Source organism: Meleagris gallopavo, chromosome 17, assembly GCF_905368555.1.
Source record: "Meleagris gallopavo chromosome 17, MGAL_WU_HG_1.1, whole genome shotgun sequence".
NCBI lineage: Eukaryota > Metazoa > Chordata > Aves > Galliformes > Phasianidae > Meleagris > Meleagris gallopavo.
Genome location: NC_139420.1, coordinates 3190320 through 3215160, shown reverse-complemented (window position 1 = coordinate 3215160; position 24841 = coordinate 3190320). Strand labels below are relative to the sequence as shown.

The 24841-nt window shown below is 37.7% G+C and overlaps 1 protein-coding gene and 1 long non-coding RNA gene across 6 annotated transcripts in view; one reads left to right on the top strand and one right to left on the bottom strand.

The window, feature by feature from the left end:
- Positions 1-24841, bottom strand: part of LOC109370309 (uncharacterized) — a 201970-nt gene that overhangs the window by 22314 nt on the left and 154815 nt on the right. For all 3 annotated transcript variants that reach the window (XR_014887063.1, XR_004161573.2, XR_014887062.1), the window contains one exon: positions 3237-3362. This is a non-coding gene — a long non-coding RNA (uncharacterized LOC109370309). The remainder of the gene's footprint in view (positions 1-3236; positions 3363-24841) is intronic.
- The window catches only part of ADGRD1 (adhesion G protein-coupled receptor D1), a 125914-nt gene that overhangs the window by 28150 nt on the left and 72923 nt on the right, over positions 1-24841 (top strand). The gene's annotated exons all lie outside the window — the stretch shown is intronic.

The following is a 24841-nucleotide window of genomic DNA, read 5'->3' as shown; positions in this document are numbered from 1 at the left end:
ATTTACATACTTAAATTTTCTTAAGTAATTTATGTAAGTAAATTTAATTGAATTTATTCAAGTAGAGTGTGAAATGACAGCATGTCTCCGAAACCTTTCATACTATAGCAGCACAAGTCCCTTCTATCATGCTACCACTCTGGTCTCACCCATTTCCATACGCTTGTTGATAAAGTAAAAGTAGAATTTAAATTCAAAAGGAATACTGGCTGCAATTTCACTGTGTTAAAATATGTACTTTCTTTTAAAAACAGTCAAACCGTTTATAGAAATTTATGATCAAATATAGTTGCTAAACCAAGAACAAGAAATCCAGCTTAAAAACGTGTTTCGTGCACTGAAATATTTCTTACTTTTCAGATAATAGTGGTTGTAACACTTAATAAGGATACCAATAACATCCTTCAGCTGTGTTAGTTTCACTTAGTATTCTCTCTTTAACAGAGAGGAAAGCAAAATAATAAAAACACAAAGGAAAAAGTAACAAATCCAAACAGATAGCTTTCCCTATGAAAATTTAAGCTTGATGCTAACTTCCTTCAGTGGAACTGATTCAGATATTGCTACCCCAGTGGAGCCCATGGGACTGCAGAAACAGAAAAATGTGAGAACTGAAAGGAGAACGTTTTGTTTTCTTGCAATGATTGTAGTGGTGCTTGGCACAGCGCAGTAAGGCTTTTATTCCTTTTCCCGTGAGTATAGGAAGAAGGCCAATCAATGAGCAACAGAAAGCAAAAGGCAGTGAAATGAAACATGTCTGCTCTAGGAAATAGTTTTAAGAAGATGTCCTGAGTATTCCTGAGTGAATGTCCTGAGTGAGCTGAGTATTGGCATTTGATTCAAGATTTCAGAGAGCGTTTATAATTCCACAGACTAATTTGCTTGTTAAATCTTCCATTGGGCCAGAATTCTCCAGATCTCTCTGAAATTGCCTGCATCTTAGATGTCGCTTTTAGAAGTTGGTGGCTTATACTGAGTAAACTGATATTAGTAACCATTTAGGTAAGAATGTAGTGAATATATATGTGACATGTTAATTCCTCTTTTTGTAGACAGCATCATTGGGGTGGTGACAACTAAGTATGAAGAACTGATGGGTGGCCAGCCTGGAAGACAGGCTGGAGGCTCAGTGTGATGCCCAGCTAAACCAGAGCTGTGGGGAGGAAAGGATAAGTCACCTCATGGTTAATAAATATGCTGTTACTGCCATGGATACAAAGTCCTGCCTCCTTGGTGCCCTTCATCAGTGAAACCTTTTCAGGTTTTCCTGTAAATCCTATCTCATGTTCTGTTACTTCCTTAACTCTCCAGAACCAGGAATCACACGACAATGTCAGTGTTATTACTGTGTTGCCTGTGTGTCTGGGAAGTGTTCTCTTGGGGCACCCCTTTGGAGATGGAAAAGCACAGGGAAAATTTGAACCTCTTCTCCTGACTGTTCCCATCATAAAGTCAGGCTGGAAGTTCTCTTGCAGATCACCAAGATTGAAGAAAGGTTAAAGAATATTTTCACTGAGCTCTTTATGATGAGACTGAGCTCTAAATGTACCCAGACATGATCCTTCTCTCTGTTGCCTTCTCTCTGTTGTCTGGCCAGCAGCATGCAATGTCCCAACGTTTGGTTAACATTACTGATAGGAAAATAAAATGAGAGAAGAACAAGTTCCAATCTGTACACAAATATTAGTGCTGCCATGAGAGAGACAAATCAATATGGAGTCAATTTATTTTTATGGCAAGTTAAGTGTTGACTAATTTATATATTGATTGTGGAAAAACAATGGTTTTTTTGCTCACATCTGAAGAATAAAGGCATAATTTTTTACTGGGTAGATTTTGCCAGAAAAATTTGAATACAATATAACTAAAACTGTGGCTCATACAGGGTATTCCACAATTAAACATAAAGGAAAAAACAATAAAAGCTTTTAATTTAAAAATCAATACACAGTTCAGTACTTTCTTACATAAGTTAAATCTTTGCTACAACGAGTACAGAAAATCAATTGGATTCAAATGAGAAATGAACATCGTTACAGCTAACTTTCTTGTTCCAAGGCAACCTTAAAATAGCAATAGTCATTATGGCGATATACGACATCTCTAAACAATACAGCAATACTTCTGTACTGTCAATGTTATTAACAGAAACATCCTAGGACTCATTTTCTCATAAGAATCCATTCTAAAGCCTACAACGGCACAGTAACAAAAAATACATCTTTTCATTAAGCACGTTTACAATTGCCTGCTGTAATAATGAAGATTACGTTGCAGTGAGTTATAACCCACAGAAAGTTTATTTTCTGTGTTAAAACTGACTTTAGTGTTTGGAGATGCAGCACTTTGCAGGTATTATCAGTCATTTGTCATGAGTTGCCCTCAATGCTTGTAAATGAGTCCTTACCCTTTGAGGGGGATATTGTGACAAGAGTGAGGGCACCATGAAGTAGTTGAATGCTTTTGGAAGTGTACAAGTAACGTTTGCTTTCAATTCTAAGTTCAGTTTCTGATTTTCATTCCTCAGTACATGGCTAGTTTTATATATCAACTTCTATTTACAATTAATATCTACACTACTACCTCTTACCTAAGGAAATGGTCTCTGGTGACTGGAGCCAAGTGTTATAACCTACAGCAAAACACAACTGCTTTTTCTATTTCAAGTTTCTGCTTGCAAGTGACACTGTATAAGCAGTCAAAGATCAGTCCATTGCAAGCAATAAACTCTGAAAAATCTTGCTGTCTTATAAACCCAGTACTGAATTCCCCAATCATTGTATTTAACAGAGCTGTGGCATACTGAGCTACTTTGTGCTCCCTTTGATTGAACATTTGTAACTGGAGGAGAAAAGAAAAATTCAAGGTTTATATTTGATGCGATCAAATCTGTTCCAATGAGGCAGAGTTCTCTCCCAGCCTCTCTCACAATTTTTAAATTCCATTTAGTTCCCCTTGTTTAAGTTCCTCATCATTGATTACATCCTCAGAGCAGCCTGCATGCAGTGAAGGCTTATTGCAGGAATTCCTACAGTTGTGCCGCATTAAATGAAGTCAGGATTCCTGATGTAAAACAGCGTTTCTTTGCACAATGTTAACACAGGTATATATATATGTATATATTTAAAATATTATGGGAAAAAAGTTACGGTGGATCAACTCATATGTTGATTAAACTCATATGTTGTTTAAAGTTATGAACAAAAAGGACTAACAGTGTATCACTATCCCCTTACCTGCACTATGAGCAAGCATCCCGTGACACCTGTCTTGATGAGATCAAACTGATGCAGAGTGGCAGAAGTGGACTGTAGCATTTGAAATTCAGAAAGCCACCATTTGCATTAAAAATAATACTTTTCCTAAAAATAAATAAATAAATAAATAAATTAGAAAGGGTTAGAAATATCTTGATCAGCTAATTGAGGATTTCAAATTCACTACAGTCAGGTATTTTGAAAGAGTATTCTTTCAAAACAGTTTTTCAAAGATAATATATTAAATAGAAAATAGAAAATTAAAAAAAAAAAAGAAGAAAATAGAAAGGAGAAATCAAGTTTGAAGAGTCAAAACGAAGGTAAGTTTCAGATGGTTTGTCTGGTGATGGTACGGTAGCCACTGTTTTTCAAAGTACAGAAATCTACTCCTACTGGTTACATTTTGAATAATTCGTATAAAAACAATAAAAAAAAGTACTTTTTGGATCTTTTGGTCCCACCAGCTTAACCCTAGGCATATTCAGCTCAATCTGTCTTCCTGGTCAATGTGATTAGACTCCAGGTAATTACAGTGGAGTGTTTCCTGAAGGGAAGTTTAAGAAAAGAAGTCCTTGTCTATTTTTCTTATTTTGTTACAGTCTGATCCATCACATTTTAGCATTACATTGTGTATTGTCTGGGTTCACCCTGAAGTCTTGTGCGTATTGGCAAGCTTTTAGGATCTAGATTTATACATGGAAGCCACTTGCTATTTCATTTTCTTTTTTACTGTGTTCTCACACATGGCAAAGATTAACTCACTGAAAAGACCACAAACCTAACTGCTGTGAATTACTCATAAGCCAGTTTTCCATCTTATCTCTTGTGTATATCTGAGAGAGAGAATTGCCACAACACCGCTTGTTGCACAGGACAAATGCGAGATGTTAAATGTGCTCAGGTGTGCATTTGGGGGGAAACAATAAATATATGAATGATTTCGGAAGTGCAAAATTGTCAGAACACACATAAAGGAAATGAGAAGCTGAAAGCTCATGGTGAAAATAACCTGTTTGGAAATTATATATGGCCTTAGGCTCTGCTTTCATTTTCTCAGCACGAGGATGAAAAGGAGCACATAGTTCAGGGCAAGAGAAAGGTTCAAGTTTTGCGAGGTACGAGTCCGATTCAAGATCAGACTGGAAGCAGTCCTGCTCTCCCAAATCGAGCTGACCCTGCCTCAGCGCGGTGCTCAGACGAGGTGATCCCTAGATGTCTCTCAGCCTAAACGATTTCCTAGTTCTGTAATTTCACATTCCCTCTGTCTTCGCTGTGGCAAAACACCAGCAAATCTCAGCAGACAGAAAAGAACATTTCTGTCTGATTCTACCTGGATTCAAGATCTGAGCACAGGCTGTTCTGTCAGTTGTTGTCTTGGTTACTGGCTGAGTTGTTGAAATGGTAACCGCTCTATCATTTTTTACGGTCAGAGTTTAGATAAGTAGACGGAATTTCCAAATTCTTTACACTGTGCCAAATTATTGCTACACCAGCAATAGTATCTTTGAAAAATACCTATTTCCAGGTGACCTTTAGGCTTAATGGAGAGCAGTTCATTGAGGCAGCAATGAATTAGCAATAGGTACTCCTTACTTCTGACTCCAGATGTTTAGCTCCCCTCCATCCCTCTGAGGCAGCAGTATCCCTACGTGCTGTTAAGTAACACCACCAATCGAATACAGTCCCTCTATTTTTCATGCAACACAAATAGAAAGTTTGGCTTACAAAGCAGTGTTAATTTTAGTTTAGGAATGTCAGAGGAGTCATACTTGAAAGAAATCTGTGGATGGTATGTTTCTGGTTTTGCTTTTTTCTTCTCCCACCACCACTTGTTACATTAGAAGTTTTAACTCCACTCCCCATGCTTCCCAACAGAGGAGCAGATAATGATGTTAACAGCTAGTAATAGGAACTTGGAGTTGTTTTTTTTCAGCAGGCAATGTGTAGCTATTAAGGAGGGATTTTCCCTTTTTAAAAAATAGAAAATAGAGCCTTTCCCAACTTAAGAAGTTAACACGAGCTGGATCAGCAACAAGATTCCTATCAGGACAGGCCAGCCAAAAGGATCTGCGTTTCAGTGACTCATGCTGAAGCTAGCTGTGCATACCTTCCTCCTCTGCAGTGACTCACAATAAATTTCAGTAATCTTGATCTGTTCAAGCTATCATTTAATAACTAACATACGCTTGCAAGGAAAAAGTACGCTTTAGACCAAGGCAAGGCTTATATCATAATATTTTCAGCATGACAACCAGAGCATCACAGTTTAGGTGAGACAGCAAAAACTTAGCAGTGTGTTTTACAGGGATTAATCATGTTATCTGGATCAAGCACACTGCTAAGCGCTGTGCTGAAGTTGTGTTTTACAGGGTGTTGATTAATGAGAGAGTGAAGAAAAAGCAATAAACAGAAAAATCCCACGAACAAATAAAATGAAATAGAAATCTAATCATTTGCAGTAAGTAAATCTTGTGGTAATTTTAAAGTCTAATTCAGAATATTAACCTTTTTTAAAAAATAAAATTTAAATTAAAAAAAGGGAGGCATAATAACATCACCATAGAATTAGACTACTGCTTTTATTTGCATTTTGCACTTAGGAAGAATTTACTGAGCTGGGATGACAAGATATAAGTTGGCAGACAATGCACGGATTTGGGGTGGAAATAATCCCTAGATGCATAGTTGTTTATTATCTAGATATAAATATTTAGTCACTAACTTTTAGTTCAGTGTAAGTCACCGTGTCCAATATTTGCATTCATGCTCAATGCAGAGCTGTGAAATATTTAATCCCGTAGAGTATGACTCAGTCTGTTTGCTCTGTGCGAGAATGAAATAACATGGTACTTCCAAAAGCCTGGAGATGTTATCGTGCGCTACCTCCAGACCTCCAATCTGTATAAACAGGAGAAAGGATGGAGGTTGTAGAAATACTTAGTGTTTTTTCTCCATGAATTGGAGAAATTGTTATGACATGCAATATCGGTTGGTGTGAAAAGCATCTGTAAGATCTGACATTTCTGCAGGGCAGTCGTGCATGACGGACACTTTCCTTTACTTTTCTGTGGCTATAAATTGGTGAATGTGTGAGCTAAATCCTCAAGGAGATTTCTAATTAATAAAGTAACAAATGAAGCAATATCCTACAGCACTTAAGAAATGGATTCGCTCGTGGTACAAAACGTGAATTATGCTGCTTTTTGGCAACAGTTTTTATGATGGACTTTATATTAGTCTAAGGATGTTTTAAATAATTTCAATAGTTACAACTTCAGAAGAACTGTGCCTGTATTTTTCATTCCTTGTTTCTTTGTGCAGTAATAATTTATATCAAATAATTATTGTTTGAATAGCCAGCAAAAATAAAAATTAAAAAAAATAGAGAAAGCATCAGACACACCAGGGAATTTGGTTTTCCTCAGCAATGTTTTCAGCAGCACTGATGAAATCTTTCTAGTTTTCACTTGTTATTAGGGATGGCAGTTTTACCCTCAACAAGTTGTGAAATTTCAGATTTAGAAGGAATCCCTTTTTTTCATTTCCCTCAAACCTAAAAATAATTTTGTATATGGTCAATAAATGGTAATGGTTGAGTTGTGATTCATACAGAACCTTTCCCCTAGGCTTATGTCAATATTAAATTAATGAAATTAATCAGAACTATTGTATTATTGTGATGATCTATTCTCTACTCTGACAGTCTTGTTTTTTCTTGCTCAAGCTGGAGAGAAAAGTTGATTATAAAACCTGACTAAACATCTAGCCTTGTGTAGATTCAAGCAGCAGGAGCTCACAGAAGTTAATACAAGGATGTCAGTTAGTACACAGTGCAGGAATGTCTGATAGGGAAGACCTCAGGCATGGTCACAGTGGCTCTCAAGGCATTATTGTAAAGCCACTGCACTTCCAAAACTGACTAAAATATATAAAAATGTGACTACTGTGAATCCGTTTAATGCCACCAGTAAGTTTGCAACCATTGTGGCAGACTGGCATAAATGAGCTTTGATACTTAAAATTAAACCTTGAGCTGATGTTGTTTGATGACTGGCAGAGGAGGTAAAAATGTTCCCTTTCTTGGTCCTGTCTGTGCAGCATTGAGTCCTCCTAAACTGTCGCTAAGGAGATGTGACAGCTTCACACATTCCTCATTAGCAAAGCAGATGGGCTCTATGTAAATCCCTTCAAGGAAATATTTCTACTGAAATATTTCTTTTGAAATATTTGCCTTGAAAATCCGCCAAGGATTAAACTGTTAGAGGGGGTAAAAGAGGTGTGGGTGAAGGAAGAAAGTCACCCAGGGAATAATTTAATGTAGCAAAAGGGAGCACGGCACAAACACCATTTCTGTTTCAGAGAGGCATTACTTTGCTCTTGGGAAAAGCTGGCAGTGTGATACAAACAGGCAAAAATTCAGCATTCTCTGCGGGACTGAGTTCTCTTGCAAAAAGGCCAAGTGCTGTCAACTCCTGTTCTCTTTGGAGCTCAGCATCTGATAAGGTTAGGTTAACTCTTGATCTTTCAGGTCAAAGCTTTTGCTAAGTGAGGTTCAGTTAGATGCTCAAGGCCCATTTATTATGGAATTTGCAGCCAAACTGGCAGGAGCATTAAAGATGCTTACTGATACAGGCTGCATTCATACACAGCAGCAAGAAGGTGCTTCTCTGTGCAGCCACTCACTTTGTATGTGCGTAGATCTGCTTGCAGTCATCACACAAGTGTGTCAGCCACAGCATCAAGCAAAGGCCTGTGTTGGACAGTGAAATTCCCACCCTTAAATCCTAACTAGAGATATGTCATGTGTCTAGCAGGGAATTTTCTGCTTTCTTTTCTGTAGCAGGTTTTTCTTTGTTAGCATTAAAATGTACAGGAATGAAGAGTAGCATGGAAATGGACAGCTGGCAGAGGTGAAATGTGAAGCTGTGTGCAAACCATTTGCTGCAGAAGTCCCACATGATCCTTTGAAGGCAGCATGGAAGGTACCAACTCCTTGCAAATGTGATATTAAGCCTGACTACTTATTGTAAGGAATGTGAAACCCCACTCCTCTAATATCCTTGGATTAAGTGATGCCACTTCACGTATTTCTCAGCTAACCACACAAACATCAAACATATCCTACAAACTCCAAACCTGAGGGAAGAATGGAAATAGTTCCAGTAAGTTTTATAAAATGAATGAGAGGGGATTAGTGCTTTATTCTTGTGCTAACGGCTGTACTCCAGAGAATAAAAGAGCAACTTCAGTATATAGTATATTTCTTCACTGTATGTTCCTATTCTTTTTCCTGGCACAGTCTGCAGACTGTTGATTAGGTTTTTACTTCCCTCAAATTCACTTTAATGTTTTGTGAATTTCAGAACTTGATTTACATATTTTAACTCATTCTTTCACTTTCTCTTGGGGAAAGTTAGAGCTCAGTAAACATAGTAATAATAATAAAGTGACTATAAATATTCTTCCACCTAAGCAAAAAAAAAAATCACTTAATGTTTATTCCCTGTAACTATCAACTAGCCAGAAGAAAATACATGTACAGGCAAGAATATTTAGCAGAACAGCAAATTTTAAGTGGTTTCTAAAGACTTTTCCTGGAAGGCAGACTTCAAAAAACCAAATGTTTAACTGTGACTTTTGACTTTTGAATTATGCTCCTTCTGCAGAGAAATTATAATCCATGACTTCAGGGATTGTCACAGCTAATGGTGTCTTGAATTCTGCATGTCACTGAAGTGCTCAGATATATATTCTGAACATCTCTACAATTAAAGAGCAAAAAGCTCAGCCAAATTCTGAATATAAAAAGAGTTACTTGCTACTTTGAAAGTCCATAAAATATCCTGAATTCATTTTTATTCCATGCTGTCATCGTGCCATCTTAGTCCTGGAGACTCCTTATCCTATCTGAGAAGATCTAACAAGATTTTGTCCTTTGATGTGGAAAAGGTTTTATTTATATAATAATCTTAACCAATGCATCAATATGTTTTTAAAGCAGAGATAAAAACAATAGCACCCACATTTACCTAAACTTGATGGGACATTTTCAAGTTACAGAGTAAGCAGAAATACTGAATTTTGCTTTTCTTGCAAGTTGTGGTGCTTTATCTTTACTTGCACAATTCTTCTTGTCTGAAGGTGAGATATGGAGATCTGTATTTTTTAATGATAACAATTTGGAGTATGTGTTGATTAGAAGTTGCCACATTTTGGGTTTTCTGTAGTGCACCATATTTAAGCTAGTGAATGCATATAGAAAGATAGAGAAAAAAAAAATCAGAAGAAAAAAGTACTTAAGCTATAAAAATCCTTTATTTTCCCCATATTTTTTAGCACATCTGCACCAAATCCTAAGTTTTGATTGCACCACAAACGTGACTTTTTACCCCAGAGCTACAGAACCCTGAAATACAAAATGTGTCTTAAAGCCACTGATGGATTACTGACAGGGCTGGAGATTCCAAACTAATGGAAAATGATGACACTCCCTGCATTCAGATTGATTGTTTCACTTCAAGCTGCAGTTTGTCTAACAAAATTCTTTGTGCCATCGCTTCATGGTACTGATTTTCTAAACAGGAGATAAAGATGTATCAAGTCCCTGTAGTTTGTGCTAACTTACAGGATCCTCAGTCCTGTACTACTCTAGTTATACAACTCTCAATGAGCAGGCTTGGATACTGCTCATTTTTTCTCAAAGTAAAGGACCAGCAGGGGACCAGATTGAGCCAATACTCTCCTCTGTCTTCTCCTTTTCACTGGGCGAGAGTATGTTGGCATAAATTGCATTTGTGCTACCTGTGCACTGTATATGTCTGCCTGCACCTCTTGGCTTCCTGCAAAGGTGGAAAAAGCTGCCCCATGCAAAATGCCCTCTCCCCGCACTGCTACTACTGGTACAGAACAGCTTCAATGAGGCAGCTCTAGCATGATTGGCAAAGGAATGTGAGGGATAGTACAGATATCAATATTTCACGTTTAGTACAATATCAATGCCCTCTCTGTTGTGAAACATCTGCTGATTTAAGAAAGTATAGGCTTAAAAAATGCATAACTTCAGAGCTTTTGGAGAAAAAAGATTGTGCAGTTGGAATACAAGACCTGATGAGAATCTAAGTGTCTTGTATTTTAAGATCTAAGTGTACTTACATGTATTTGCGTATATTCAGTTTAATTTACTCCAGTAAAGCAGAGTAATTTGTGCAAATTTGGTAGTTTTTGATGAAAAGCTCTGTTAATTTTTTAACTTTTATTTATTGGCAGCAAGACAAATGTGACCTCAACACTGAATGCTGCCACAGTTGTACTACGATTAGCATGTGATGTAAGAACTTTCTGCTCCACCCCTCTCTGCCTTCTGGTTTATATCTATCACTCCTGAGGAGGAATACACTGCCTGACACTGAGGAGGAAGGCCACAAAGGGAGGTAGTTGCCCATGCAGATTTCAGAGCAGAGGAATGGTTCTGGATGCTATCCCAGCCGGCCTCTGTGCAGATCGGTAATTTATACCCCGGTAATAATATGTTGTAGTGCCAGTAACTTTTTATAACACTCATAAAATTCCTTATTCTTGTGGGGATGCATTCCTCCAGAGTGGGCAGTAAAATGATCACTTTCAGATGTCAGTGTGGATTTTTACATTGAAATCTTGCCAACTATATATTAAGGTGACCAGATTTTCTAGGTGCCAAGTCAAGGAGAAGTAATTTGGAGAGATAGAAAGAGGAGGAATGCAGATCACACCTAGGATATCACATGAACTTTCAGGCCAGCCAGGAGTCCTCTCCTCCTTCTCGTATCTACCACCTACTCATCCACTATATCTTGAAAGTCAGATGCTAAATGATCATATCTAATGATTCCCACAACCTGTTATGATATTTTAATTGTAGTCACTTTTGTTTATAATTTAATTCTGGCAGTCCATTCCTCCAGTAGAATCCATGCAAGTATTTTCTGAGGTTCATTCTGCACTGCTCATGCCAACTACAAAAACTTCAGACTTGAAGAAAATGTTAGCAATGAGGCAGTGCCTTCCAGTGCTGCTGTTCCTGGTGGTGCCAGGCCAGGCTGGGGAAGGAATGCACTTGCTGAAATCTCCTGTTGGCTTGACCTGATATGGTTTTTTGCAGCGTAGAAGTTGTATGAGTATTAGGTCCTTCCAATCAGATTTTCAAAACCTAAGTTGCTTGGGATGAGTCTATGAAACAAAGCACTTTTCACTGTAATATAATCCTGCCCTTCTTAATAGATTTTTTGGACCACCCATTATGGCTAGGAAGTCAGATTCTTAGGTGGTGTGTTGAAATTGCAGACAGATTAGGCTTAAACATCTGGGAAAAAAAAATAAGATCCCAAGATAATCAGTGAATTTTAAGCAATTACCCATTCCTTATTGTTCACTGTTTTTCCGCCCGTTAGAACCATACAGACAGATCCTCTCGAAGGTACAAAGGATTTCAAGATTTCCAGTGTTTCAGACATTGCAGGATGTTTCCAGGATGCGAGGTCTCAGGAGGCTCTCGGTTGAATGTGGGACATGGATACAAAAATTTAAGTTTTTTCAATTAGGTTAGAAAGGATAAAGGAGGGGAGTACTTAATACAAAGCTGGGAAAATGCTAGGGAACATGCAGCCCAAGCATGATGTGGAAGAATTAGTCATAATGCTGCCATTCTTATTTAGTCTCTTAGGGCATATGAAACCTTTAAATTTCCAAATGGAGACTAAAGCTTCTATTGCTTCCTTCCTTGTCATCTTCATTGTTTCTCCTTCAGGTCCGAAGGAAAAACAATAAGGGCAAGTCTTCTCAGCCTGTTTTCAATTTGGCCAAGTTCTGCCTTTCCCAGCCCTTGCCATCAAAGAGACTTCTTAACTTGCTTTGCGAAAGAAGCCCTAACTATGACTTCTTTTGCAAAAGGACGCTCTGGCTGGCAGTAATGTCTAACACTCACACAGGCACTTCACCCTTTTGATAAAATTGGCTCTGTTCCAATCAATCTCTTATCTTATCGATCTTTTGATATTATTATTTATTTTTATATTCTTAATCATGTGAAAGAATTGGCAGATTTATGTAATGTACTGACCTACCCACACCAGCCTGCAGATAGGAGGACATCCATCATGTTCCCTCTTACTTCAGGCCAAAACCCTTAAATCTGGACTAAGCTCCAGGAACTGAAGTTTTGTGATGAAAGTGTTGGTAGCCTGGTGCAAGGAAAGAATTGGAAATATCTGCAAATGAAGATATCAGTTTTTCAGTCGGCCATCTATTTTCTTGTAGCTAATAGCTATCTGCTATTTGTGGCAGAACAGAATGCAATCTGTTTTGTGCATTAAAGCTCCTGTTCCCAAGGCACCTCATTCATTTGTTTATGAGGCAGAAGCACATCTGTGGAACTGCACTGGCCCCTAGATAGCATGATTTCATCAAGAGTGGTGGAGAAAGGCCAAATGGGCGCTTTTGTTTTGCAGTCAGCTGGGACTTTTCTCCTGCAGATCAGTGAATTCAGCTCTCTCTAGTAGGGTATAGGTTAGCTCTTTAAGGAATCTCATGGAATACTTATCTTGTTTGACATAACCAACCACTTTCAATTACATGTGCACCTGCTGTCTAAAACACAGCAAAAAATACACTTTAAATGAAAAGATTAGCAGTTACTCAGAAAAGCAGTAGCCTGTCACATACACAGGGAGTTTGGGTTTGGTTTTTTGTGCTCCTTTACATTTCTCTGTGCACTAAGATGCTGCTTTTTGTTTCTTGTTTTTTGGATGGTTACTGTCTTTGCAAATTCTAAAGAACTTAAGAGTGTTCATTTGGAGCACTTTAGCCAAATCGGTTGTTTGCTCATGATGAAGTAATTAGCTATTCTAGAAATGCACATACGTTATTAAGAATGCTTCCATAATACCTTTGCACTGATGATATATTTTGTCTCTCCTAAGTTTTTACTCAGTGTACAAACAACTTCGTTATTTGTCACTTCTATTTTCCATATTGCCAGGTGTGGACATAGCCATAAATAAGGCAAAAAATCCGCTTATACACATTTCACTACTGTCTGCTCTCTGTAGGAGTCCTCTATAGCTGTGAAGAATACATGTAAAATATAGTAGCCCGATGTGAGCAGATGCTCCTTCTGTTTTGTTCAGGCATAAATGATAGCATGTAGAATAAGATTTTCAGAAATATTTTACATTGGCGTAACTGTGGTCATAATTTGTTCTGTGCTAACAAGTATGTAACAAAACTCTCTTTGGTGGAAAGCAGAAAAATGAGACCATGCCTCTGCCCTAAATAACGTAAGGCTTCTGCTTCCGTTCCTCCTTTTGTTAAAAAGTAAAAGAACTGGGGAAGTGTCTGAGGCTGGTTACTAGGGAATGGCACGGCCCAAGAAAGTCACTGCAGCACCTTACTGTCAGGAAAGATAAGAGGTACTTCATGAAACAATTTAAGCAAGCTCCTGGAGTGATGTTTCTCCTGTTGAGTCTGAACTAAGATTAGGTTGCTCAGCTTAGAAGATGATTTTAAAAGCAGCTTTTTTATTTGTATGTTTTATTTTAGTTTTCCTTTTCAGAAGAACCGTGGAACTGCATCTGTGCTGCTGTGACAATCTCCAAAACTTTTCTTTCTCTCCACTCTCGTTACCAACACGTGCTGACACGGTTGATTAAATTTAGTAGATGTCTTCTGAGATTAACACCGAGTACTCTTTGCAGGTTTCTGACACCTGTGTTTTGTTCCATTTTTTCTGGGAATTATGATGGATTTAACTGAAATTTATATTGAAACAGACATTTTAGATCAGTGTACTGTAGCACCGTTACTTACCTCCTTCTCATCAACCATGACACAGCATGTCTGTGGTTCGATACATATGTTCCAATAGAAAAACCACAGTACATCAACTCTTTATCTTGCTGCTGTGTATGACTGTAGTGATTTTTGATTTTCCTTAATAGGTCTATGAAATCAAAGTTCAAATTTCTGTGCTGCATACCAGGATCTAGTCTCTGTGTCAAGAATGGTAAATGTCTAATCTAACTTGATTCCTGAATTAGAAAGCAAAACATAGAAACAGTATCCTATACATACTTTTCAAGGATGAGAAGATAAATATTGAAAGTCTGTTCATAATTTTATGTAGAAGATATGCCAAATTTACAGACTGAATCTTACTAGAATGTTTTCCCAGAACAATACTAAGCCTCTTTTTAGCCTGACATAAATTTGACACCTGATTTCATGCTAACAAGATGACATTCCCTACTTGGAATAAAAATCAAATGAACTGTGCTTGTCTTACAGCCTTCTTTGGAATAGCAGAGCTTTTTATTATACAGAGGGATAAAGAAGCAATTCCACTGTGGGAGAATTCTTCAGGAACTTTTAAGCAGGCAAGATAGCTTAGAAGAAGCAGGATGATGTAATCAATCCCTGCTGTCAAGACAGGACTGGGTTGATTAAGTAACAGATGTATCAATGTATTCAATGCCATCTGTATAAAATTACTAGTTAGATGGGACTGAAGAAATAATAGAATGGAAAATAAAACCTAGTAAAATACAGCAATTATACAAGACCAAATATGCATAATAAAGAGAAATGTATGTAGAGGCCAGCACTTGGATACACTTCTAGTGATCAATACTCATATTCCCGTCTGGGGTTTGCAGGCATCTACAGCTTTAATTGTATTCACCTTCCTGTACTCTCTTAACAACCAAAACTCATATATATGCCTTCCTTTATAGGTAAATGGACATTTAATGTCATCCCAGAATATTGAGAAGCACAATCCCAGAATTGGCAAGCATGACTAAGGTGATTTTAGGTATCAAAAGGAAGACTTAAATTTGCTGTTTACCAGTTGCATAAAGAAAGGGGTGAAAATTGGCTGGGTACTTGAACTGAGCAGTAAAAAATTCAGGACTTTATAAAAAGAGCTGACTGCAGCAGAGCAGACAGATGGGGAAAATGGGGCAAGCTGAGGAGAAACTAGTCACTATGTAAGGTACAGTAAACAGGCTTTTGAAGAAGGTGACCTACTCGATCAGGTGAGAGTGGAGCGTAACTTCAGAAGCTTAGTTCAGAAATGAATAGCTGGTGAGAAATCTTGTGTGAAAAATATCGTGGTCCTATTTCTTCCCACACATAAATCCAATTTCTTTTAAAGTATTATCCTGGGGTTGGTTTTGTCTGATCCTCTGTAGATTAATGGAAACGGATTCATAAAACTTTGTGAAACATGATTTAAAAGAATAGCAAAAGAATAGTTAGTGAGAATGTTCTGGGGCCCATCGACATTTTCCTTTTCTGTCTGCACTGCCCTTGAAGCACCCTGCTATTCCTCCAGCAGGACTGCTTAGTGTCTTCTCTTACGAGTGCTTCAATTAATAGCAAACTTTGCCTCAAAGGCAAAGGATAGAATTGCTTTTAAATAGCATGACTTTTCATCAATACAGTCTCATCAGAAATCAGCCACCCCAACTGAAATCTTACAGAGAATTACCATGAGTTTTCAATTCTCTCTTTAAGATTTCAACTCATTTCTAGGAGGAATGAGCATCTGGCCTGTGGGAATAACATAGGAGCAGTCACCACTGCTATTCGCTAACAATTTTTGTTGTTAATATTTTTTCATTTCACCTGAGTGGTACTCTCTCAGTCTGGAGGATCACCATGATGTAAACTGGATTTAGCTTCATTGGTGGTTGGATTGTGAACCTTAATTCCAAACAAGTGGAGCTGAATATGCCCATGTCGGAGGTTCCTACAGCCTCTCAGCACCTGCTTTGTGGAAGGCAGAGGCAGTAACCACCCCCACCACCCTATTCTCTTCTCGGCCTCTGCTGAGCAGCTCATATCTGCAGAAGACCATCAGGAAAGGGCAGAAATCTTGCTGTCTAGACACATGGCAGATGTTTGCAGCACTAGCAGTATCAGAGGAGAAGTTTTTCCTGAATTGTGATGTTTTGTAACTTAGAATTGAGTGCATAATTTATCATATTGTTTCTGTTTTTTTTTTTTTGTTTTCTTTACAACTTTCTAAAGTCCTTTAAGCCTTAACTTGCTCTGGCAAGCTCTAGTGTTCCTCTTCCTCTGCTGTTGCTTGTTTTATGAGCATGTATGACCTAAGGTTAGGTTTTGTAGACTGAACGTTAGTCCCATGTGTATCCATTGCATCTCAGGCAAAGACTAATTTACTCTGTCTTCTTGCTTCAGTTCCTCATCCCTAGCATGAGTAAAATAAGATGAAATCCATATTTTGTTATAGGGACTGAATTAAATAGTAACTGAAGTGAATCTTTCAAATAGCTAGGTCAGGTCTTTTCTAAGAAGATGACATGATTTAATAGTGACTCGAATGTCAAATTCACATAGCAAAATATTAGAAAATAAAGATCACAAGAGAGGAATAAATTCCCCACACCCTGGTCTTAATTTATTTTAAACAGCAAAACAAATGAAACTCAATTAAGCTCATAAGTCAGAGTGTGAATAGAGTCCAGAAAAATGTCAGCTCCAATAAATATGACAAATAAAAGTATTGGCATAAATTTGGAGAATTTATATAATTGGAACCACAATAAGGCCTCCTTTAGTTGATCTTGAGACATGACTCAAAACGTGAAGAATGAAAAGATAAACACAAATACAGGGATTTTTCTTCTAAATGCTGAAAGGGTTATTTTTAACACAGTAAACATTTTCATGTTAAGTTAATGCGAGACAGTGCCATTGGAAAGACTTCTCAGTGGGCTAGCACAACCAGATGAAGTATTCCAGATAATCTGCTCTGAACTGTTATGGAGCTGGATAAAGTAGGTTATTATATTAATCAGATTATAATAACCCAGCCTTCTTAATCTACTCTTTATAATGAGGCCTGCATCACTGTTCCTTAGATGTACAACATTTTTTGAGAGAGAGAAGCTTAATGCTCGGAATTTAAACTCTGCTCGTATTTTATTTTCACCACGATCTGGACTACAAGAGCTGAGGAGCCCACACTTGTTCTTTAGAAGTACATCACTTCTCTGCATAACTGTGGGCACTCTGCTGCACTGACACCAGGACAACACCGTAAGATCAGTTGTGGGCTCGTGCTGTGCTTTTTGCTCTGCTGCTCCTTGAACGTTATCAGAACTGCTTTTGATTGGATAAATGAGAGGAGATTCAGGCCTCCAAGTCTGAAAGATCCAATCCAGAAAAGTGCAACAGTTTATACGGAGTACCACAGTGATTTCAATGACTTTTTGACCTAAAAGACCTGAGACATTTTGTATCCTTTAATTAAATAATGTCGCTGTTAAAATGACAAATACTGCCAATAAAAGAATACATTTATAGTCAGTCAAGTGATCCACCAGAATAATTGGCCCACAATCAAGCTGTAATTTGCCCTTTCAAGTAGACGGAATGATTTCGATTGATATAAAAAATTGAGCTCTTTTATTTCAGAAAGGGATACTTGTTCATTTCACATTCCACGTCTTTTAAATAATTAATCATGAAACGTCATTTAGCTAATCTAAAATAGTTCCTGACAAAAACAAAAGGAATTTGCACTTAGTGCTAAGCCTGTACTCGTGGGCGTTAGAAGTGCATTATGCACAACTTAATCACAGTCTCTGTGCCCTTAATTACAATGAGATTTTGTCTTGTTTTTGACCATTTCAAACTATACTGAATGATTGCACCCAAAAGCCTAGGCACAAGGCTAGGTGTCCACACCAGGCTGCCTTCTTTATTTTCTGGTAGTGATAAATGCTCTCGTCCAAAAATCTACCCTAGTGACTGGTAACTGATAGAAGCATCTGAAGAAAATCATCAAACTAAAACAGTCGTAATATTTTACAAGATGTCCTGCCCAGGGATCAATGTGCTCAGTGAGTGTAAACTGCTATAAAACCTGCTGAATTCAGAAGAATTTGGCATTCATAGACCGAGTTCAGAATATGGATCTTATTTTCTATTAAAATGTCCTTTAGATTTCTGTTTAATCCTCATTTTTATTAAGCTTAATATCATGCAAGACCTTTCTTCAACGTGTATCTGTTCATGCTCTAGAAATCCAGAACACTAAGAGCCGGAAAAAAAGCTGACACAAAAATGACTGTCTTAAAACAAGCAAGGAAAGGTACTAAAAAAGATTTGGATAGAAAAACCTAACACAAACAAAAGTTTTGGCCAGCAAGTTAAATTATAAGGGTAAAGTTTAAACACAGCTGTTTCAGAAAACTTTGAAGGTTTTGTGGATTCTTCAGCCTTACAGAAATGACTGTAGAACAGAGCACAAGAAACTTACATGCAGTTAATATAAATGAGAAGTGATGTAAACTTTTACTCAAACTCTGAACCAAACAGCACCTAAGTCCTAATGAGATTTAGAAAGATATTGCTAGCTTAAAAACACAGTGCACTTCTTGATTTGGGTTTGAACTGAATGCAAATACCATGAAAAAAAGCTTTTCATGTGGCACTCCATGGCTAACCAGGCACTATGAGGAATTTCATGCAACCATCATTCTCATGAAAGTGAGGAAGATGCAGCTTGTGGGACCAGTTTCAGAGATGCTATAAGTAAACCACGCTGTTTTGAAGCAGCATCCCAGATTTCTGAGCTTTCTAAATTTAAAATAAGAAAAAAATGGACTGGAAATGATCTGGTTTTGATACAGTTCCTCTTTATGCAAGCGGACCATTCTTCATTATTATCCCTTTCTTGTGATCTGCCCACTTCAGTTGTAAGTAGGCTTTGTGATACAGTTTGATTAAGCTGAGCCACCAGAAAAGCCGAGTGTATTTATCCTAGGCAGGCACAGAGGCTCATCTGTAGTACAAAACCTGACACTTGCAAATTCTGGAAAGCCAGGCACTTGGTAGCTTTTTGACAAAGTGTAACACATTACACAGACTTGTTGGTTTGAGGCAAAAGCATGGATGACATTCTGTCCAAGTTATTTAGCACATACTCATTTGTTGTATACGCTGTTTTGCAAAGCATTACGAGATTATGTATAAATTGCTTTCATTCACAATTACAGTCCTGAGTAGCAAAATCTGCTTTCTGTAAGGATAAATATGAATAGGAATATATTGGCATTTTATACATGGCTTCAGGATTGGAGCTGCTGTGCTCCCCCAGTCATTATGCTAGTTTACTACCATTCTGAGAAGTGGGTTCTTTTAATTACAGAGGAAGAGTGAAAGGGTAGTTTTACACTAACCAAACATTTGATACCTAAAATTAGTTTTTGGATCTAGCGTGTGAATTTGAACAAATTATTTAAAGGTAGATCCTCCACTCAGATGAAATAAGTAGTATGATGAATTATCTCGAGAATCATAGAATATCCCAAGTTAGAAAGACTCCAGAGGGAACCAGAAGGATTACAGAGTCAAATTCCAGAAGAGAGATATTCTATAATAATCAGTGCCTCCGTTTCCCCATCTGTGAAATGGATATGATCAATTTTTTTTAATCTTAAACATTCTTTTCTATTTAAATATTTGGCTCTTCACAGCTGAACCTGTGGGTGCACAGAGCTTGGCATACTGGAATAATACAAATAAGACTTGGAACAGATTACAGCATATATTACAACTGCATGATTGATAGATTTTAATTGAAAGATAATGTATGATATAATTTTTTGAAATCTTCCTGTTTCAATACATACATTAAAAAACCAAAATGACCAAACAACAACAGAACCACAACAATTTCCCACCCCACTTTCCAAAGAATAACTAAAATCTCTGTTCTGGTCTTACTGGTGAAATTTCCAGTGACTCCAGAGAGACCAGGAGCTGGCTGTTTACATGTATCTTTTCTTTATTTCTTTTTAAAATAAAAGCAAGACAAACTAACTGCAAGCAATCTGGGCAGTTCACATACTTGCTGGCTTCCATATGCCACAAATATTTCTCTATTTGGATTGTGTCCATTTTTCATCATACATTTGAATCAGATGTTTGTTATTTCACTTGCTAGTAGGATCCTTGAAGAAGAAACTGTTATGCAAAAAATACTGCCTAATTCAGTCTGAAGTTACTTTCTCAGTCATGTCATATTTTTAGCTAGACTTCTTGTATACCACATACTGTGATAGGAAATAGCATACATGAAAGGCATTGCCTCCGTATTTCCCAGGTAGTTATGTGCTTAGTTTCTAAGAGTCGTGTAGGATTCACATATGTTTATTATTATTATTTATTGCAACTTTGGTCTTCAGGAGAAAATTTATTCTTCTGTTGAAGTCACCATTTCAACAGAAAGATTTAACAGGAACTGGGAAAGTCATGCACCCTCACTTGTTCCTGCTGGAAAAATGTATCTTTTTCACTTTCCAAACTATTATGTGCTCAGATAAAGAGCCTGCATGTCTTTATAGTGGTGACTTGCTCCTTCCTGAGCTATTTGGAGGGAAATTTCAAGAGCTGGAGGTTCAGAGTTACAGCCCATGCCTATGGTCTGTATTTTGGGCTGCTCAGAACTCAGAACCTATGGGATATCTTTTTTCTTCAGCACGCCAGGCCCTGGACAACTGCTTTTACTGTGTGTCCCTTCTCATCCAGTGAAAGAGGAAGGCTCTAGTGACCAAGTGAACTGCCCATATTACTTTGGTTAGTTGAACTTAATTTTACAGGAAACAAAGCTGGGGCCAGCAACAGAACTGGGAGTGGAAGCTTTCTCCAACCCAGAAGTTTACAATACTTCTGATTTCAGTCTGTTTTATTGCTACAGATGTGATTGTTTGACTTACAGTTTATGAGATGTTTTGGGACAAAAAGTGCTATATATAAATGAAAGATGTTATTATTACTATTACAGGGTTCTCCATAACTTTTATAGTTCAGAGGCTGTCAGCATTTTCTTTAGAAACCCTGTATTTTAGTTGTCTACAGTTTGGCCTTCAAGCTTTTCAGAGTTAAAACTTGAAGTAACAGAAGCAAGCTCAAAGCAAAATTTTTGTTCCCTTCCCCTCTCCTTTTCTTCAAAAACGACAAAAGCTCTTTACAACAAAATGTCTTAAATAAATAAATGACACTGTTGGCTTCAGGCCATGCTTTGTCATGCTCTAAAACTCAAAACAAAATCCATGAAAAAAAATCTATCAAAACAAACCCCAACCAATGAACAAACAAAAATCCAAAGCTTGGTTTTTCTACTTTAATGAGTATCTCTGGAAATCATTACCCTAGTGGGACTGCTTTTGCAGGTTTACACAGAGTTGGTGGATCTGATCCTCTCAACACTAAAATCAGAAAGAACTCTCAACACTGGAGGAAGAGCAACTTGGGAAAGGCAGTAAGATATCAACAGGGAAAATGTGCAAAAGGGAAAATGACATAAATGTCCTTGGAAATGGAGGTGATAAATGTGCCTTCAGGATTCACAGCTTGTATGTTATCCAGAAACATGTTAAGCAGTTCTGTTGTTGTGCTTCAGATTGTGGCGATGTCTCTGTGTCAGCACACTGAGGAATGGATGCTAGGTACGTAAATAACTCAGATGCCAAGATATATTTTCTGGGCAGAGAATTAAGGTGATTGAAATTAATAATTTACTCTGTTACGTGTAAGCTGAAAACAATGAGGATGAGACCCAGCAGAGAGACAGATCAAATTGTTTTGAAATTTTTTTTTTTTTTTTTTTTTTTATTCCCTCCCCAATGAGGCAATTCTTTATCACCCAGTGCATTTTTACACAAAGAAATAGTGTAGGAAACGTGGAATTTTCCTTACTTTAATTTTCAAATTGTCATGAAAATTTTAGTTGTCCAATCCCACGTTACACCAAAAATGAAAAGTCAAAAAAAATTAAAATAGTTGCCTCTTCACTCAGAAGGGCATAAAGAAAAGTATTTAAGTTTTATATAAAGTTTATGGAAAACACCTTTTGAAGAGTTTTCAATCTAACGGATGAACTTAGAAAAAGTGTAATTTCACGTCACAGAAAAAAATTTGATGGATAAGCATGCATGTGATTTTCTTCTTTGCAGTCTGTGTATGAGAAAGTAATCCAAAGCCCTCCTGTAGATAATTTCATACTTCATCAGGCTTCTGAATAGGATGAGCACAGACTGAGCACAGATTGTTTGTGCACTCAATATTTCTGGCTGTGGCCCTTTTTTTTTGGATAAGATCCTTCTTTACTATCAGATAAACTTGAGCCTAAGCTAATCACAGTGAGTTTGTTCTGTGAGCAGAATGTATTTTGTGAAGCTCTGTCTCTCTGTGTTCATCCATGTGTTCGTGCAGTTTCCAACCACGGCCAAAATGCTGTTGGCATTGTCCAGAGAATGTCTTTAAGTTTGCAGCTTCATGCTGTGCCCAAACACATTCTGTCTTTCAGCTTGAGAACATAGTGAAAAGCACCACTCTAGATGTACGAAGTTGGAATTAGATGGCAATAGTTCTGTTTAAATAATATCCACTGTGTTTCAGCCTAAAATGGAAGCATTCTCTCAAAGAGCTTTCTGTCACCACAAGGAGTGAAGGGGAAGGATCGTTTTCATTTGCCTCCATCAAATGACCCTCTAAGAAAAGCATGCTAAGCCACAACAAAACAAGATAAAATAAGCCCCCTCCCCTTTTTTTCTTTTTCTTTTCTTTTTTCTTTTTTTTTTTGTTAAATGAAAGAATATTATAAAGGTTATAATCAGAATGAGTAGAAAACCCCTTGCTTATAATTGTGGGAAATCTGCACGTGTTATATAGTTTTCTGGAGATATTTTAAACCTTGCCTCAGCCCTTAGCATGCCAGCAAACTGCTTTATATAGCCTGTGTCAGAGGAGCTGTGTGAGTAATTGATGCTGGGGAACAAGAGACTGCCATGCAGAGAGTCTCATGATTGCTACATTCATTGGCCGTGTGCTATTAACGGTTGGATGGCAGTCCCCTGGTGTAACATACATTAAAGGCTGCTTGTGTTAATTACTAGGAAGGAGTAGGGAAAAGTAGGTATTTGGGATGTCATTTTTTGACAGCTGAAGTCAAAGAATCCAAGTCTAGCGAGTGCTGTAACCTATAATATCCCTGTACCACACAGACATACGCTGCAATCTGCATAACATATATAGCCATCTACACAAATTCTGTTCCATGGAGTATGTTACTATGTATGCTTTCATTTATCTTCAGGTTGTTCAATATTTTACCATGCTTTCACTGAGAGAGATTGTCAGGGACCCAGTGAAAAGAACAGAGTGGAGCCCTACGGTCTGGCTGCAGTCTGACTTACGTACAAAACGTCAAGGATGAGAGAGATTACTGCTGTTGGGACTGCCTAAGGCTGGAATTAGTTCCACTCTTCCTTCCGTTAAATTAAAAATAATTTGATTGTTCTTATGATTTCAGTCCTTGAGGACAGGGAACAAAGAGAAGCCACAAGCAGAACAAGTGGGATGTGGATATGGGGAGAAATAGTATTTCTATAGCCTCGATTCTTCTAGCATAAGACATGCATGTGCAATACAGATGCATCTAATAACCCTCAGTATTTTATCAAATAGCTACTCAGTACACCTGATTGTGCACATTTATACCTCAGACTTCTTAACACATATTTTCTTGTTTTTTTCTTTCATGCAAGTTCTTATGACACATGGTTATATTGCATTCTCTAAGTATCTGTAATTAAAAGATCCTCACAATGTTGCAGACCAAAATACACGCATAATTTTGACTATCTGAGTTGCACCTTCCTTTCATGGGGAGATCCATGTGGGAACAATACTCATATCTCTGTGGTCTAGGATCAGTCTTTAGTTACAATTCCAAGTCTGAATGCAGGTGGTTGAAATTTTTTCCAGCAAGGCTGCACATTCCTCTTCACAGAAAAGTATTTCTGGGGAGAGGATACAGCTGGAAACCATGGAAGAGATTAAGCAGGTAGAGGCGGGTAGTGGAGGCATTGCATACAGCAACTCTTTTCTGTCCTGCATATTTCCGGGCAAAAAAATTTCTTTCTGAATATAGCAGCTCACATTTGCATGTATTAAGGCTGCCTGCACCTGGGTCAATTAAGAACAAAATGCTAGAAAACAGTGCAACCTTGAATAACAGCAACATGTGAAATGTATCCCCTGAGCAAGCCAAGCCATTGCGCTGTAAAGGGCTCCAGTTCTGGAAGGCTCTTGCTGGTCTGATGGCACTTTTGAGTAATGAAATCTGTCAGTATCAGAAATCTTTGAAGGTGCAATTAGAAATTTTACTGGCCCTATGATAGAGACAATGGTCCAAAACTCCTTTAAATCCAAATGAAGACCTTAACTGGCCCAAATAGCTTTGGGATCAAGCCATACATTCTGTAATCATAGCCAGATAGGGTTGAACATATGGATACTAATGATTTATTGGAAAATGTGATGAAAACCTGTAACAAAGCTCTGATTACAGTTAGGAGAGAATGCCTGTGAGACTCTGTGTTATGTTCCCACTATCCACAGCAAAGCCTTTTTGTGTGCAGGGCTGTCCAAGAATTCCAGTGATTGCATAGATGCCACTGCATTGATGCCAACTTACTGCACTGAAGAGAATCTAATTATATCTCCAGAGATGGGCT